Here is an 18,711-nt window from a genome sequence, read left to right on the forward strand (position 1 = left end):
TCCTGGGCTGATGGCTAGTCTATGGGACAAAGCAGGAAGGAGTTATATTATTTGGAAGATACTTGACATTGGCTCAAGGTTATGGGGCAGGAGTCACAATGGCTGGTCATATGAACAGCACACATCTCTGGATAGTGGGGAGAAAAAGGCAAGAGGCAAAGGACTCACTGAAAGACCAAGACAAAAAATGGCCATTCTCATGTGTCACCCAACCCCTGCAATGTGCCTTCACAGAATTGAATGCAATTGTATGTTATTTCATTGTCAAAAACGTCCAAGGGTAAAGTGTTCACGAAAGTGAGTTATTTAGTATTATGGTAATTATAATCATCACAGGGTGATTTCTGCCAGCTTGGGGCAAACTCATGCCTCTGGCTTTTGTGGGCTGTAGCTGCCGTGAATGCCCAGGAGGTATGTAGAAACTATGGTAATTATAAGAAGAGACTGTACATCATTACCCCAGCCTTCTTAGATTTGGATCCTTAAAGTCCTTGGATTTTCCTTCAGGCATGGAAAGAGCTAGAACATGGACAGAGGTCATGTCACTTGGAGTGAGGGAGATGTTACATGTGAATCAGTTTAGAAAATGTAAACTGAATCAGCAAACTTGTTCTGTAGGAATAGAAAAGGACCTCAGTGTGCCCTTGGATAAACTGAGGCACAGGGCATCGTCAAGGAAAAATATTGACTAAAACCTTATCTTTGCTTCTATCCTACTGAGAGATCCCTTTGTTTTCTTTCTATGAGAGAACACTGGAGTCTTCACCTCTTTGCCAGGTGGCCCTCTCCCACGACTGCAGGTGGCTTACAGTCTAAAAGCCTCCAAAGCTTCTTGTAAAAAATCTGTAGTTAATTATATTTTCCTGATCGCTTTTACATAAAATAATTTCAAAATACTGAAAGCAGGAAAGTAGAAAAATAATTAACTGGGATGGTATCTCCAAGATTGTATTAATATTACCATGTTTATATTTTGGTGTTATATGTACATACATATGTAATTAAATCACCATTTTTGTTACTATGTGATTTTGCATTCTGCTGTCTCCCTTAATATGATGCCAGGGGCATTTTCCCATTGACTAATGTACTCAGATCACACAGTTTTTAATTGTTGCATACCATTCTATCTGGGTGTGTTATGTTTTAATTGACTTTTCTTATGTTCTCTACAAACTTACAATTAAAAACAATATCACATAAAACTAATGAGCGTTTTTATAATAAGTAATTGTGGAAACTTATTTTCCGTGAGTAATTTCATAGGAATATACTATTTTTTTTCCTGCTATACAGTATGGTGATCAAGTTACTCTTATATGTATACATTTTTTCCCACCCTTTGTTCTGTTGCAACATGAGTATCTAGACATAGTTTTCAATGCTACTCAGCAGGATCTCCTTGTAAATCTATTCTAAGTTGTGTCTGATAAGTCCAAGCTCCCGATCCCTCCCACTCTCTCCCTCTCCCGTCAGGCAGCCACAAGTCTATTCTCCAAGTCCATGATTTTCTTTTCTGTGGAAAGGTTCATTTGTGCCCTATATTAGATTCCAGTTATAAGTGATATCATATGGTATTTGTCTTTGTCTTTCTGACTTATTTCACTCAGTATGAGAGTCTCTAGTTCCATCTATGGTGCTGCAAATGGCGTTATGTCATTCTTTTTTATGGCTGAGTAGTATTCCATTGTGTATATATACCACATCTTCCGAATCCAATCATCTGTTTATGGACATTTGGGTTGTTTCCATGTCCTAGCTATTGTGAATAGTGCTGCAGTGAACATGCGGGTGCATATGTCTCTTTTAAGTAGAGTTTTGTCCGGATATATGCCCAAGAGTGGGATTGTGGGGTCATATGGAAGTTTTATGTATAGATTTCTAAGGTATCTCCAAACTGTTCTCCATAGTGGCTGTACCAGTTACATTCCCACCAACAGTGCAGGAGGGTTCCCTTTTCTCCACAGCCCCTCCAGCACTTGTTATTTGTGGACTTATTAATGATGGCCATTCTGACTGGTGTGAAGTGGTATCTTGTTGTAGTTTTGATTTGCATTTCTCTTATAATAAGGGATGTTGAGCATTTTTTCATGTGTTTGTTGGCCATCTGTATATCTTCCTTGGAGGACAGTCTATTCAGGTCTTTTGCCCATTTTTCCATTGGTTGACTGGCTCTTTGCTGTTGAGTCGTATAAATTGCTTATATAGTCTGGAGATTAAGCCCTTGCCCGTTGCATTGTTTGAAACTATTTTCTGCCATTCCGTAAGTTGTCTTTTTGTTTTCTTTTTGGTTTCCCTTGCTGTGCAAAAGTTTTTCAGTTTGATTAGGTCCCATTGGTTTATTTTTGTTCTTATTTCTGTTGCCTTGGGCAACTGACCTGAGAAAATATTCATGAGGTGGATGTCAGAGAGTGTTTCGCCTATGATCTCTTCGATGAGTTTGATGGTGTCTTGTCTTATATTTAAGTCTTTCAGCCATTTGGAGTTTATTTTTGTACATGGTGTGAGGGTGTGTTCTAATTTCATTGCTTTGCATGCAGCTGTCCAGGTTTCCCAGCAATGCTTGCTGAATAGACTTTCTTCTTCCCATTTTATGTTCTTGCCCCCCTTGTCAAAGATTAATTGACCATAGGTGTCAGGGTTTATTTCTGGGTTCTCTATTCTGTTCCATTGGTCTGTCTGTCTGTTTTGATACTAGTACCACACTGTTTTGATGACTGTGGCTTTGTAATATTTCTTGAAGTCTGGGAAAGTTATGCCTCCTGCTTGGTTTTTGTTTCTCAGGATTGCTTTGGAAATTCTGGGTCTTTTGCTATTCCATATAAATTTTTGGATTGTTTGTTCTAGTTCTGTGAAAAATGTCCTGGGTAATTTGATAGGGATTGCATTGACTCTGTAGATTGCTTTGGGTAGTATGGAATGTACTATTTTTAGTGATCTTGATGTGTAATGCCAAACTTCCTTCTTGAGTGCCTGCACCAATTTACATACACCAGCACATCTGCAAACTTGCTCATCTCATCATACCATCACCAGCACTAATATTGGTTACTATGACTTTAATTATTTTTTGTTAAACTGATAGGAAAGATGTTATATCATTATAATTTTAATTTGTATTTCTTAGACTACTAGTGTGGTTGAAATTATTACTATTTTTTATGTAAAACTATTTAGTATTTAATTTTTTATTAAGAGGTCTGACTTTTTATTTTTGAGAGGCTCTTTATATTTTAAGGTTTTTGATAATTAAGGTTTTTTTAGGTACAGAAATTAATTTTTTAGTCAAATCTACTGATCATGTCTTTTGTCCTTTTTCTGTTGATTATATATTTGAAGAGACAAATTCCTTCTGTGGTTATTAGTGTATATTCATATTTTTTCTCATAACAAAAATAATTTTAGTGTTTACAATAAAATTTTTTGGTAATGATTGAAATATTTATTATAAAAACCTGGGACAATTAAAATACCTGAAGGAAGAAGGATGTCTCCACTCATTAACAAATATTACATATATTCCTCCCTCATTGTATCCATGTACATTTTACTCTTTAATACTTTCACTATTTATTTTGTTGTTGAGGGAAAAGATGAGGATATATGTACATTTTCCTTGATTCCATTTACTGAATGTCAATCTTTCTTTATTACTTTGTGATATTCCCTATACAACCTACTGAGGTCTTAGCTGACAGGGCCTATTTAAGCATTTGTTTTTCTCCCAGTGATTTATGTGTTTATTCTTGCACCAGGACGCATATTTCTTTATTACATATTTAATTAAAATATAAAGCTAATATTACTTGTCTATTTTTCTTACCTGTGAAAAAAGGGGGGAGGGGTAAATTAAGAGTTTGGGATTAACAGATACATACTACTATATATGAAAAAGATAAACAACAAGGACCTACTCTATAGTATGGGAAATTATATTTTGATATGTGTAATAACCTATAATGGAAAAGAATATGAAAAGCATATATACACAGATATACAAACACACATGCATATATGTATGTAAGAAACAGAGTTATTTTGCTGCACCCTGAAACTAACACAATATTGTAAATTAATTGTACTTCAATAAAAAGAAAAAAAGAGCTATGGAAAAAAATCAGTGCTGGTCAAGTTATATAAAAAATATCTTTTGCACAAGGTGGACAATAGAGTGTTAGTACATGACATACGGAAATGTGAGTTGTATGAAAGTTGAATGTTTGAACACTGAATCCTCTTATGTAGGGCAGGTTTGAGATGAGGTGTAAAAAATCTAAGATTGGATAAATAGACTGGGGTTGGATTATGGAGGGACTTTAAAAAGAGGAGTTTGATGCTAATAAGCAATTAAGAAGGAACATTAGGGTTCCTGAGCCAGGACAGGGATGGGGGAAAGGCATGCTTTAGGAAGGGTTAGCATGCTAATGCTACACAGGCTGGAGGCAGAGGTACTTATTCAGAGATGCATGTTGAGACCTACAGAAATTCATCTCTGAGAGAATGAGGAATTTTGCAAGAGTGGCAATGGAGCAGAAGGCAATATTTTCTCCATACATATAACAGAAATGATGGCATTGGCTCAATAGATATTTGTCAAGTTTCTATATACTCTAGGTCTATAAGGGACAAGAAAGAGTCAGCAAATGCTACTGTCATGAGCCTTGTTCTAGAAGAAAGAGTAATACCACTGATCAAAATGGGAACATTTTCTCCTACTGTGTGGACTACTGGATACTCCTGTCCACTAGGCTCACCATAACTAACCCATTAGACACTCTGTCCTCATCAGTTTTCTCTAAAATAACTCCCAAGGGGAATCCAAACATTCCTGGTTTTGTTTTGTTTCCCATCAGTCCTTGGATGGGGAGTCCAGTTGTGATTATCATTCATGTGCTCTGACTTAGGGGTGGTTTTAGCTTCCCTCCATCTCCCCACGTCCCATGTAGGACAACTCCTATGGGGGATCTTCATATGGGAGGTCCCTATCATCACCTTATGTGGAAGGAAAAAAAGGGTCACCCCTCCCTTATTCTCCATCTCGGTCTTAGAAATGAGCCCTCCAGGAAGAACCAGCCTATCTCATCACTGACTAACTGACTAACACTGACCTCACTTCAGCATTTTGGTTTCAGTGTTTTGGCTAATTTTGTTCTCTGTTTGACTGTCATGAAACCAGCAGAAACCAAGGGGCCCCAGCCCTGTTTATGGTCCAAATATTCAGCCTTCTCCCACCTTTCTCTATGTTTTCCTGTCCATTACTCTGAGCCTCTTGCATTGCTTGGTTTAGGTTCCTCATCTTGTTCCTTGAATTTATCTCTAAAAAGCCTTCAAATCACCACTGTTGAAAAGTCTCTGCTTTTGCCTTCTGGTTCCATTCTGCTTTTACCCCCACCTACTCTAGCTCCAGCTCTAATCACCTACCCCACCAACAGCCCACATGGCTTTTGCCTGACTTACAGTTGGATACTGCCTGCCCAGAATCTACAGTTAGTTACTCTGTAATTTATATTTATTTATTTAGTTGGTTAGTTAATTAGTTAGTTACTCAGAGGGCACCATGACCTCTGATTTCTCCAAACCTACAAAAGTTTGAGAACTGCTGATCTATAAAACGAGGCTAGGATGACTTGGTCTGCCTACCTTGCTGAGTTGTGAGGATCAGATGAGATTTTATGTGGAAACTGGCTTGGAAGCTATGAACTGCTCCACAATCCATGCAATTGCTATTGCCATTCATTTAACACTGAGCAAACAGTCACTGGGCACCTGTACCGGGGCATAAAGATGACTGACATAGAAGTTACATAGAACTTAAATTTATGGAAATTTATGGAAGTTTCTCTTTGGCCTGTTTGGGCAAAATCCTCTTCTGGATTTTGATAATGTTCTTTCACTATTGAAACAAAATAACTCAAGTAGATGATTTGGAGCATCCAGTTACTTAAGTTATCTCCTCTCTCTTTCTCTCCCTTCTTCCCTTCTCCCCTTCCCTCGCTCTCTCCCTCCCTTTCCTTCTTTCTTCCCTTCCTTCCTCCTTCCTTCCTTCCTTCCTCCCCCTCACCCCGCCCCACTCTGTCTCTGTCTCTCTCTTTTGTTTCAAACCATGCTTTTGTACTTGCAATGTGGCAGACAAAAAGAGCATGTGCAGGGCATAGAAGAGGTAGATTTCAGGTATGTGTGCTCCTTTTCCTAGAAGCTATTGGATGGTCAGGTACACAGTTCGATGACTTGTGACTCTGCAGACCTTTCCCACTGTCGTTCTTTTCAATGATGCTTATTTAACATATGTCATGATCTCATTTGAGAGCTCTACCGCACTGAGCTACATGTTCTGCAGGATGTAGGAACGGCACATGGTCTGTAATTTCTAGCTTTCCCGATATGAACAATTCTTGGACAAAACACCATGTAAGAGCCTCCTGTTGCTGCTAGATTTACTTAACCATCCACTGTTGTCGCTTGAAAACAGTTTGGTGCTTGATCAGCACTTTTCACACTCTCCCTGGATGGCTTCCTTTCTTTCCTCCATCCTCTTCCCCCAAGAGATAAAGCCAAAACAAAGAGTAAAGCCAATGCCAACAGGCCTAGAAGATTATATTACCACTTTCAAAAAAAATTTTTTTGGCTGTGCCCACAGCATGTGGAGGTTCCCAGGCCAGGGACTGAACCCATGTCACAGCTGTAACAACATCAAATCCTTAAACCACAACACCACCAGGGAACTCTTCAAAAATTTTAAACTATACAAATTAAAAGTTTCAAAATGAAACACATGACTTCATTGAATTGCACTAATTAGGGAAGGTATGGAAGGAGGTTAGGGGTAACTGGGAGTAGAGAGACAGGAAGATTTGGGGAACAAAATCTCAGAGAATGGTCCTCTGGCCTACGCTGGGGAATTTTGTCACAAGAGAACTGGATTGCACACACAGTCTTCATAAGATGTTAGAAATGTGAGCAAGGCCATTTGGCAATCCCCATGGTAGATTCTTACAACAATGGGTGTGTGGGAAAAGGGATTTTTCCTCTTTAGCAAATTTATCACAAGCCAGTGTGATGGACACAGGTCAGCTTCGGGGGCTATGGATACTTGGTGATGGGAAGGAAAAGAGCAGCAAGTTCTGGAAGGAACTTCCCATGTACATTCCAAAAATGTCTCATTTCAACAAACCAGAGCCCAAGAGATAAAGAATGACAGGTGTTACTGATTTAGAAAAAAAAAAAAACAACTGTAAGACAATTTCAGGACCCCCAGAGATGGCTGAGAATACATTAGGGAGAAGAGAGCTGTAGGTTTTATAAGAGCATAATGCTTGGTAGAAAAAACATCTACAATCTAGAGGAGCTGTGGCAGAGTTCATACTTCACGTGCTTCCAGAAAACAGAGAAGGTGGACCCAGCGTGGCCTCAGAGGAGGCTTTTTTGCTTAATGCCACCAGGCTAAATTGTTTCTCTTATTTTGGCCAGAGAGAGTAAGATCAGATTTATCACCTTTTCCGCATCTATGCTATTTAGCAGGGCGTTGATCTTTGCAAGTAGTCCAAGGGCAATGCAGAGAAAAAGCAAAAGCAAAGGAAACTGTACTTTTCATCCAGATGCCCTCCTCCTCTACTTAGACTTCAGCTGAAAGCTCCACTAAAAGCTTCCCCTCCTGCTTTACACAACAATTTTAAAAGATGGAGGAGAAAACAGCTAAGCTGGGGACTGTGAAAATTCAGATACACATGAAGAGTCTTGAGACTTCCCCACTTCTGGAGAAGGGGTGGTGTCTGGCAAGGGGGACAGGGGAGATGGAACTTCTGGAGCAAAGAAATGCTGAAAGAATTGAGAGAGGAGAGAAGAGAAGGTTGGGACTGGGCCATTCTCCACCGTGTTAGGGGACATCTAAAAGGGGACACCATGGAAGTCTGGGTAGGGAGGTCTTACAGTTCTCTAGGTCAAGGGGGCCAGATATCTAGGCTAAGAGAGACAGTGCCTGATTCTTTTTCCCTCTATCTCTTATCACCAGTCTGTTAAGCTTTTATTTCATCACCTTTATTTGAGACAAAGAGGACAGAAACTTCTTTGGATCATGTGTGTATGTGTGTGCGTGCTTGTGTGTTTTTGCTCAAGAGGGAACGTAGCCAAGTTCTTCAATAGCATAGGGAGGAGAATACATCTCCAAGTCCACATCATAGAATTTTACTGTAATGAAAGAATGATGATGAATGAATCCAGCCAGGGAAGATCCTCGAATGGAGACAGTATTGAAGGGATCAAAGTTTAGGGACCTAGTGCCTGGTTGAGGTGAGGGTGTCAAGGACAATGTGGGATGTGTTTTAACCCTCTCCACATTCCATCCTCTCTTTGATGTGGACAATTGCTTCTTTCTTTTCTTTTCTTTTCTTCTTGCTTTTTATGATCGCACTTGAGGCATATGGACGTTCCCAGGCTAGGGGTCAAATTGGAGCTACATCTGCCGCCTATGCCACAGCCATACCAATGCCATTTCCAAGCCACATCTGTGACCTACACCACAGCTCACAGCAGTACAGGATCCTTAACCCACTGAGTGAGTCCAGGGATTGAACTCACATCCTCATGGATACTAGTTGGATTCGTTTCTACTGTGCCACAATGGGAACTCCTAATTCTCTCTTGACCTTAAATAAAATCATATGTAAGTCAAGCTCCATTTTCCAACCACTTCACTGCACCTATAAAGCCACTACAGTCTGGGCAATAATAGTGATGCTCAGTGCATTCTCATGCCCTTTTATTACATCCAGAAAGAGTCTGAAGAGGATGACAGCTACCTAGGGCTGCAAAGTACGTGCTCTTCTTAAGACTGCAGCCAAGAAAATCTAAAGGGGGGAGGAGGTGCTATTCCCTCATGGCAGTGGTCATGGTTCCAGTCCTCACTCTATGGCCAGGGATGCTGTCGTCCTGGGTGAGTCCCTCATCCCTGAGCTCCATTTAAAAAATCTGAACATAGAGTCCCTGGACCCTCAGGACCTTAAGAACTTGACTAGAGCCCTTATCTCTTCTGGTTATACTAACATTGCAGAGAATTATGCTGTCAAGAGGACTGAATGGCTATGGCTGATACCGCAGAAGCTGATTTAAGGAAAGGCACATTATCTGGGAAAGAGGGATATGATGCTGAAGGTCAGCACACCAAGCAAAGGGGAAAACAATCCTATCAGCAATTGGAAGACTCAGTGTTGCTACTTAAGGTGTAGGGGCGTAGCCCAGATACTACTGCCAAACAGACCAGCGAGCCCTTAGTGCAGCCTTATATGAATCACCCAGGAATTTGATGACAAGGCTGACAGTGGGTGGAGAAGCTACTCTAAGTATGTGAAAGGAATATTATAAATGGCATCTTAGAGGGGAAAGAAGGTGGATTTAGCTAACTCTTTTCTCCCCAAAGTCTCTGGTCAGCTGTTAGGGGAAACCAACAGGATAGTTGGGGGGCTGGAATGGTGGGGGATTCAGGATGTAGGGAGACCTTCTACAATGACTCATATGAACAGAAACAATAATGCTGAGGAAGGAAGGAGGCTTTCTCAAATCAAAGTTCAGGGTTTCAAAGAATTTATGTGTTTTTTTTCCTTCCTTCCTTCCTTCCTTCCTTCTTTCCTTTATTTCTTTCTCTCTTTCTTTCTTTCTTCCTTTCTTTCTTTCTTCCTTCCTTCCTTTCTTTCTTTCTTTCTTTCTTTCTTTCTTTCTTTCTTTCTTTCTTTCTTTCTTTCTTTCTTTCTTTCTTTCTTTCTTTCTTTCTTTCTTTCTTTCTTAAAAAATAGCAGGGTTTAGAGAACACAGAGACTCAATAAGGCTTTTCAAAGGACCAGGAAGTACCTCTAGAGCTTTGGGCACTAATTCACCCATGCCTGTAAGTTTCCACATGTTAGACATGATATTGATATAACACCAGGAGCTGAAGATTTCATTTGATTACTTATTGAATCTAAGATACAACGATGGCAAGATATACTATTAAACTTACAATTGTACCATGCAATGCCACTGTAAGAGACATTCCTATTTCAAAATGTTAAGAAAATATATTTTGGATAAATGAAGCATGTTTATCTCAACATGTTGTGTTTAAGTCTAACTTTAACTCCTACCCAAACACTATTACACTCTCTAGGGATGTGGTGAGGTAACTCTGGTCAAGGGTTTGTTAATCCTAAGGCCTTATTAGGATACCTGGGTCAGAATCCTGAACACCAAGCTGGTAGAACTAAATGGGGAGGGACACTGCTGGTGGGCTGGTAGCAGGGGCGCTGGGTGGTAATAGGAAAATTGATTGTCTTGGCAAATTGATAGCACAGCAGGACAGACCAAGGATAAGAGTTCTTTTCAACTCCAGTTCCATCAGCTTTCCATATTATTGTGATGTTTCTTCTCATCTGGCCCAACTGCCCAGACAGAATGTGGGGATTAGGAGATAAAAGAGCCTGGATTACAGTCCTGTGGACTGATAGCCTATTAGTATAGTAATGAAACTCACAAGTAAATGTACTTGATTGAGAAAAATGGACTGACTTGGCAAATTGTGTAAGGAGCTACTTAAACAAGACTAAATACTCAATCTTCCTAACAACTGGAGTAGGACTTTTTTTTGTTTGTTTTGCTTTTTAGGGTTGCACCCACAGCATTTGGAGGTTCCCAGGCTAGGAGTCAAATCAAATTGGAGCTGTGGCTTCCAGCCTATGCCACAGTCACAGCAACACCAGATCTAAGCCGCATCTGCGACCTATACCACAGCTCACAGCTACGCTGGATCCTTAACCCACTGAGGGAGGCCAGGGATCGAACCTGCAACCTCATGGTTCCTAGTCAGGTTTGTTACAACTGAGCCACAATGGGAACTCCTGGAGTAGGTCTTATTATCACTTTCATTATGCAGATGAGGAAAGTGAGGCACCTTGTCCAACTCAAGTAGCTCATAAAGGAAGGGGCCTGCATTGAATGTGGGTAGCTGAATTCCAGAGCTTGTGCTTTTAATCATGGCCCATAAATAAGAAATATATCTTGCCATTAGGAAATTCAGACATAAATTAGCTCTGATAAAAAGAAAAAAGTGACTTCACAGACATGTGTATGAAATGCTATGGAACCCAGAGAATGAAGTGATTAAGTCAATGCATCTTACATATTAATAAGAAAGCTGAACCTGAGAATGAATCAGCTACATTTTTTTTCCCCAAGAATTGACACATCTTTTTGTTCTATGGTTTCAGACCATAGGTTTCCAAACTACCATGCGTTTGCCTGTTTGCAGATTGAACCACAATGCATTTACTCCAAGTCTCCTGAATATCCAACACGAGGTTCAGATAACAGCCACCAAGTGTGATGTAGACACATTTTTTTTTATTGTTGAAAATTTCAAACACACACAAAAGTAGACAGGAGAGTATAATGAGCTCCTAAGCTTCCCTCACTCAGCTTCAGCTATAATCAACCTTCTGCTGTTCATGTTTTAGTTATAATTGACTATCCTTTCCCTGGCTATTTTTCCAGGAGCATTTGAAAGCAAATCAAAGCATGCATATAGTAAATCCTCTGGTGTGACTATCTAAACTACCAAGCCTCAAAAAATAATCAAAATGCCATTATGCCAACCAATGACATTAACAATAATGCCAAATATTCACCTAATTTCCAGCTTATGTCTAATTTTTCCTGATGACTAAACATGCTTTTAATGGAAGAACTTTCACTTATTTTGAGCAGAATAGAGGTAGTTTTCCCTCTTCATTGTATTCTGGAACATTTTCAAAGCCACAAAACCTTTCTAAGGAGCACATTAGGTTGCTAGGAAATCAAAACAAAATGAAAAATTTTTATAGATCACATGGAGAGTATGGCTTTATAAGGGTAAAGCCACAAAGTGGACTGAAAAACAAACACCCAGCAATGATGGAAATAAAATGGCATGAGCTAAGGGATGTACCTTAGAGGAGCGGGGAGGGGGCTGTGAGAACCCACAGATGCTAAGGAACAGGATGCTCACTTTGCAAAAGAAGGCTGGGCAGGTAACTCTTGAATGCTGTTTTATTCTTTTTCTTTGATCAAAGTAAATTCCCACTAGCAAATGTCTTCCAAAACCTCATCAGTTCACCAATTGTAGTTACATGCTGACCCTCTGAAGTAATCCAGCCATCAAGGTAATTATTATTATCTTCATCTTTTAGGTTTCTTCTTTGTTTTGTTTTTGTCTTTTCTGGGGGGAGGAGGGGCCGCACCTGCAGCATATGGAAGTTCCTAGGCTAGGGGTCGAATCAGAGCTGTAGCTGCTGGCTACACCACAGCCGCAGCCAGATGAGATCCAAGCCACATCTGTAACCTACACCATAGCTCATGGCAATGCTGGATTCTTAACCCACTCAGTGAAGCCAGGGATCAAATCTGCGTCCTCACAGACACTATCTGGATTCTTAACCCATTGAGCCACAATGGGAACTCCAGTTTTCTTTCATCTCTGACTTTTGAGAGGCAAATTCTGAAAAACTGAATTGAGAAATTCAGTTGTTTGCTTCTGAGGAAAAATCATATATATATATATATATATATGTGCATATGTATATGAGTATGTGTGTATATATATATGTATATGTATGTACACAAATATAACATATATTATCTAAAAAAATCATAATAGACTTTTCTCCAAAAAGACATATGGATAGCCAATAGGCACATGAAAAAATACTCAACATCATTAATTATCAGAGAAATGCAAATCAAAACTACAATGAGGTACCACCTTGCACTGGTCAGAATGGTCATTATTAATAGGTCTACAAATAGCAAATGCTGGAGAGGGTGTGGAGAAAAGGGAGCCTCCTACACTGTTGGTGGGAATGTAAGTTGGTACAACCACTATGGAAAACAGTAGGGAGGTTCCTCAGAAAACTAACGATAGAACTACCACAAGATCCAGCAATTCCATCCCTGGGCATATATCCAGACAAAACTTTCACTGAAAAAGATACATGCACTCCTATGTTCATTGCAGCACTATTCACAACGGCCAAGACATGAAAACAACCTAAATGCCCATTGACAGAGGAATGGATTAAAAAGATATGATACACATACACAGTGAAATAATACTCAGCCATAAAAAGAACAAAATAATGATATTTGTAACAACATGGATGGAACTAGAGAGTCTTATACTAAGCGAGTTGAGTCAGAAAGATAAAGACAAATACCATATGACATCACCTATACGTGGAATCTAAAGTATGGCACAGATGAACCTATCTACAGAACAGAAACAGACTCACAGACATGGAAAACAGTCTTGTGGTTGCCAAGGGCGAGAGGGGAGGGAATGTGATGGACTGGGATTTTGGGATTAGTAGATATAAACAATTACATTTAGAATGGATAAGCAATAATGTCCTTCTGTATAGCACAGGGAACTATATCCTACCACTTGTGATAGAACATGATAGAAGATAGTATGAGAAAAATAATGTATGTATGTGTAACGGGGTCACTTTGCTGTACGGCAGAAATTGATAGAACATTGTAAATCAACTATAATAAAAATTTAAAACAATATTATTTTTATGATACTATATTCCAGGACTCAACTAAATACATTTCTGCTATCTTGTATGAAAGCTTTTTCTCCCCACTAGTCTTTACAATTTCAATCTTTCCTTGGTATTTATTAAGGACCTACTATATGGCAAACATCACCAAGGATATACTGGTAAGATATCATCTCTGTTTTTTTTTTTTTAGCTATTTCTTGGGCCGCTCCCGCGGCATATGGAGGTTCCCAGGCTAGGGGTCTAATCTGAGCTGTAGCCACCGGCCTACACCAGAGCCACAGCAACGCGGGATCCGAGCCGCGTCTGCAACCTACACCACAGCTCACGGCAACGCCGGATCGTTAACCCACTGAGCAAGGGCAGGGACCGAACCCGCAACCTCATGGTTCCTAGTCGGATTCGTTAACCACTGCGCCATAACGGGAACTCCTCATCTCTGTTTTCATGGAGGGAGGGAGGCAGGCAAATGATAACTATTTGTTATGGGTTAACCTTGGAACCATAGTGGGGGGGGCAACTATTGGTCAGGGGTGATAAAAAGAAGGCAAGTCTACTCTACAGGAGGGGGAAAGGCATCAGGTTTAGCAGTATACATAAAAGGAGTTGAGTTAGTAAAGTGTGTTATATATCGGAAGGTGAAATTAGGAGAGAAAAGACAAAGCTTGGTTCTGCTTCTTAGGGGCAGGACAACTGTGACTAGACTTGGGTTGATTTGCTTTACCTTCAGTTTACTGTAGAACTGGCTGAATATTCATATAACGATGTCCATGAAACCAAGAATACAAATGAGTGGGTGGGTGGGCCTTCCTGTTGCCTCCCTTGTTCCACTTGTTGGGGTTATGAGTTTGATCATCTTGGCAGCCTGTATAGTGAGGAATTCACCAGAGCTCAGTGCCTGTTCTCTTTTGTTTTGGTAGGAGATGCCTTGGCATTTGAGTCTACTCTATTAAAACATGCATATTCCCATGATACCCTTCTCACAGGCTTCTGGGATTCCAGTGTAGCAAGCTGGGCAGTGATTTAAGACCCAGATCCTGAACTATTTTGATAGGGATTAAAATGTGTGTGTGTGTGTGATACAGCTTCTGGATAAATCTGACCTGTTGTTTCTTCTTCTGAATCTTAAAACATTTCTCTATCACACCCACACACACTCTCCCAGAGTATATTCATTCCATGCTCGAATAACCATGTGCATTTATCTGTTCTACTCATTAGCACTGTTGACTGGAAGGAATCTTGGAATGAGAAAGGGCAGAGCTCACTTCTATGTAAGTTGACCTTGGGGTGGAGGCAGAGGGGTTTAGAACAAAGTCAACAGCATCTGAGGACTCAAAAACAAGTGGTGATTACAATGGTGGGGTCAGGGGAGCACTAACTGGGAGTAGAGGAAAGTGACTAGGGTAAAGGAGATGATTTATGCAAAGGCCTCGAGATGAGTCCGTGGATACTCAGAGAAATGTAAGCCATTCGTCATGAAATCTTCTCAGTGTTGCAATTATGACTTATGGAACCTTTCGGGCTGTCCTTTAAACACAGCCTGGAGTTATTTGGTGGGGCTCTGACAAAAACCAAGGCTGCTTTATGATTAGGAACATTTTTGTTTGCAAACCTCAGAAATACAGGTTGTAATAATAAAGTACCATAGTTACAAACTCACTGGGAGGTGAGAATGCCAGCCATATTCTAGCTAAGATTTGTTTTCTAGAAACTGTGCTGTGGTTGGTTGCTCTGAACCTTAGCCTTGAACTTCAGGTGGTAGGCAGTGATTTCTAGATCTTGTACACTTTGTTTTCTGCCTCAGTTTTCTTAAGTGCAAAGAGGGAGCTTTGCAGAATTAGCTGAGATGGGCTAGTGAGGGGCCGAGAAGCTGGAAGGATATGGATATTTACCCAGCCACTGCAAAATGTCAGGCAGCCATGTGACTTTAAAGTCTCCCACTTTATGAGATAATGTAGGAGAAAATACATTTTAAATCACAAAGCAGAATACAAAGGTGTGCAAAAAAGACTTTGGAAATATTTCCCCTTTGAACATCTATTTCACAGATTCTCAATAAAGGATCCAGGTGTTTTTGAAGACTGGTACAACTGAGAAATGCAGTTTTTTGCTACCTTTTTGTGGTCCTTACCTTAATCCATTCTTTCAGGTTTTTCCAGTTTGTCCATTAGTCTTTATTACCTTTGCTGATCTAGTACACTTTAACTTAGAGAAGCATAAAAGAACTTGAACACTTCTGGGAAAAGTAAAAGATCCAGTGGACAAAATGAAAGGAGGAATCTTAATGACTCAGAGGGGCGAGGATCAGGTGTGTCATTAGACAGGTCAGGACTCATGTGGGTGGAGCAGACTCACTAGAGAAGGGCTCCTATGAGGAGTGGGTGTGATCAGCATTTCCTCCAAAGAGGAGGGGTCAGCAGTCTGTACTATAACATTTAGAGACACCCCAAGGGCCTTGATCTATGTGTCTCTTCAAAGCAGCTTGGCTGCGTTTGCAAAACTTTACAGCCCAGAAACATTTCACCAAGGATGATATATTTTTAAGTGACTTTGCCTGATGATTACTGCAGCTGGAAGATGTAGCTGTTGTACCAGCTGAATATATGTGGCCTTATAACATGCTTTCAGCTTTTTATTATTTTCAAAAGAGCGCATTACTCTCAGGTTCCATCCAATGCTACACTTTGGGCCCAGGTGACCTTGAATGGCTGGTGTATGAGATAATTCGGGGAAAAAAAAAATAAAGGCTGGATGTTGCTGTCACTGCTTTAACGTCAGAGTTAAGAGGGAATACTGAGTAATCGGTTATAATACCTTCAAACAAAAAAGTACTGCTGCTGCTATGTTGGTTGTTAAAGCAGCATAAAAAAGTAGCTCTGAGGTAACTTGGCTTTTAAATTTGAGGTATTGTTACATGTCCATTTCTTATATCTACTGGAGCATACAGCACAGGATATACTGTATAAAATACAGAGTTTCAATCATTAATTTAGTTCCTTAATCTGATCATCAGCAAATATTTTCCTTCTGTGTATCCAAGTAGCTCACAATTTATGGATATTTCCTCTTGGTAACAGTTTCTGTGTTTACATTAAATTAGTGATCAACTCTTCTCTAAAGTTTCCAGAAGGAGTGTTTAAACAAAACTATATGGAGGCACAATCTTTAAACTTATACATGTCAATGCATATGGTGGATCAATTAGGGTACTGAAAGGAGATATACTCATCAATTTGGGCTTTTACTTAAATTCATTTTTTATGAATTTTGGATTATTTTAGATGAATATGAAAGCATACTTACGAATGCAAAAGTAATATAGTCTCATTGAAGATAAGCTGGAAATAAAGGAAAAATTTGGATGAGATTAAAAACACCCATAGTTCCATGCCTTTGGGAAAATAACTATTAACAAAGTTTGGCAAATCTCTTCCTGTGAATATTGCATATGCATATGCTAGGCAATTGAGAGCACATTATAAACACATTTTCTATACAGTTTTCTACTGAGCATTATACCATAATGATATTTTTTGTGTTATTAAAACTCCTTTTAACTGTAATTTTTTTTTTTTTTAATTTAGGGCTGTACTCATGGCATATAGAAATTCCCAGGCTAGGGGTTGAATCAGAGCTGCAGCAGCCAGCTTATGCCACAGCCACAGCAACTCGGGATCTGAGCCAAGACTGCGACCTACATGACAGCTCACAGCAACGCTGGATCCTTAAACCACTGAATGGGCCAGAGATTGAACCTGAGTCTTTATTGGTACTAGCTGGGTTCATTACTGATGAGCCCCAATGGAGCACCACAACTGCAATATTTAGTGACTTTCTAATATTTAATTCTATAAATAAACCATGAATTCCATCACCAATTTCAGGATTTTTAGCCATATAAATTGTTGCTGATTTTTAATATTAAAAATGCTGTTGTAATTATCTTTAAGCATAAATATTTGCCTCTGGGTCAGTTTTTTAAAAAATGAGATTGCATCTCAGTCAGGTACTATTGAAGTAAAATGTATGCATGCATATTTTAAAGGTTCTTGATACAAATTGCCGATTGTTTTGGAGAAAGGTTGTCCTAGTTTATATTTGCTATAGATGTTCAATAAAATAATTTCATCTAATAGTGAACTGCATATTGTCATTAAAACAAACCCAACCACTACCATCACCACCACCAAAACCTTTGCCAAATTGGTAACTTCTGGGTTTCGAAGTTTCTTTTAAGCATACAAATTTGAGAAAATTTCTAAAAATTGTTTTTATGGTTTTAATATCAATATTTAACCCCCAATCTACCTTAAATTTATTTTATGTGGTAAGAATACAAGGTAAAAGAGTTTCAGATTTTTACCGATTGTCTAATGCCAGTCAATCAATATTTTCTAATATTTTAGAAAATATTTAATATTTTACAACAAAAATTTCACTGACTGTTGATGTTTTATTGGTGATTTAGGAGTATTTTTTTCTTCTTAGGGCCACACCCACCACATACAGAAGTTCCCAGGCTAGGGTCTAATCAGAGCTGTAGCTGCCAGCCTACACCACAGCAATAGCAGCAGAGGGATCTGAGCTGAGTCTGCGACCTACACCATAACTCACCTCAACGCAGGGTCCCTGACCCACTGAGTGAGGTCAGGGATCCAACCCAAATCCTCACGGGGTACTAGTCAGATTCATTTCCACTGCACCACAATGGGAACCCTGATTTATGAGTTTTTAAATAAATATTTCAACTTACAGGTATAGAAGTTCACACTGATGCTTTCATGATTCTTGATTCACACATGCACCATTTTAATTCTTTTTATGTTTTTGTTTTAATAAAGATGATCCTTTTTATTATTTTTCTTTAAAATATTTTCGTTTTCCTTTTCTTGTTCCTTAATGAACATTAGAATAAATAATTTGGTCATGTCTGCCTACCAAAAAAAAAAATCTAATATATCAAGTATGATTGAAATTATAATTTCATTTTGGAAAAAAAATCAATGTCTTCAGGACATACTGTCTTCTTATCCAGAAAATGCCATGCTTTTCATTATTTGATGAATGTTTATAGATATAACTGTATAATATTCTTCTTTGAGACCATATGACTTCTTATTTATATATGTATATATATTGTGAATGGAAT

This window comes from Sus scrofa, chromosome 1 (genome assembly GCF_000003025.6).
Source record: "Sus scrofa isolate TJ Tabasco breed Duroc chromosome 1, Sscrofa11.1, whole genome shotgun sequence".
In the NCBI taxonomy this organism is placed as follows: domain Eukaryota; kingdom Metazoa; phylum Chordata; class Mammalia; order Artiodactyla; family Suidae; genus Sus; species Sus scrofa.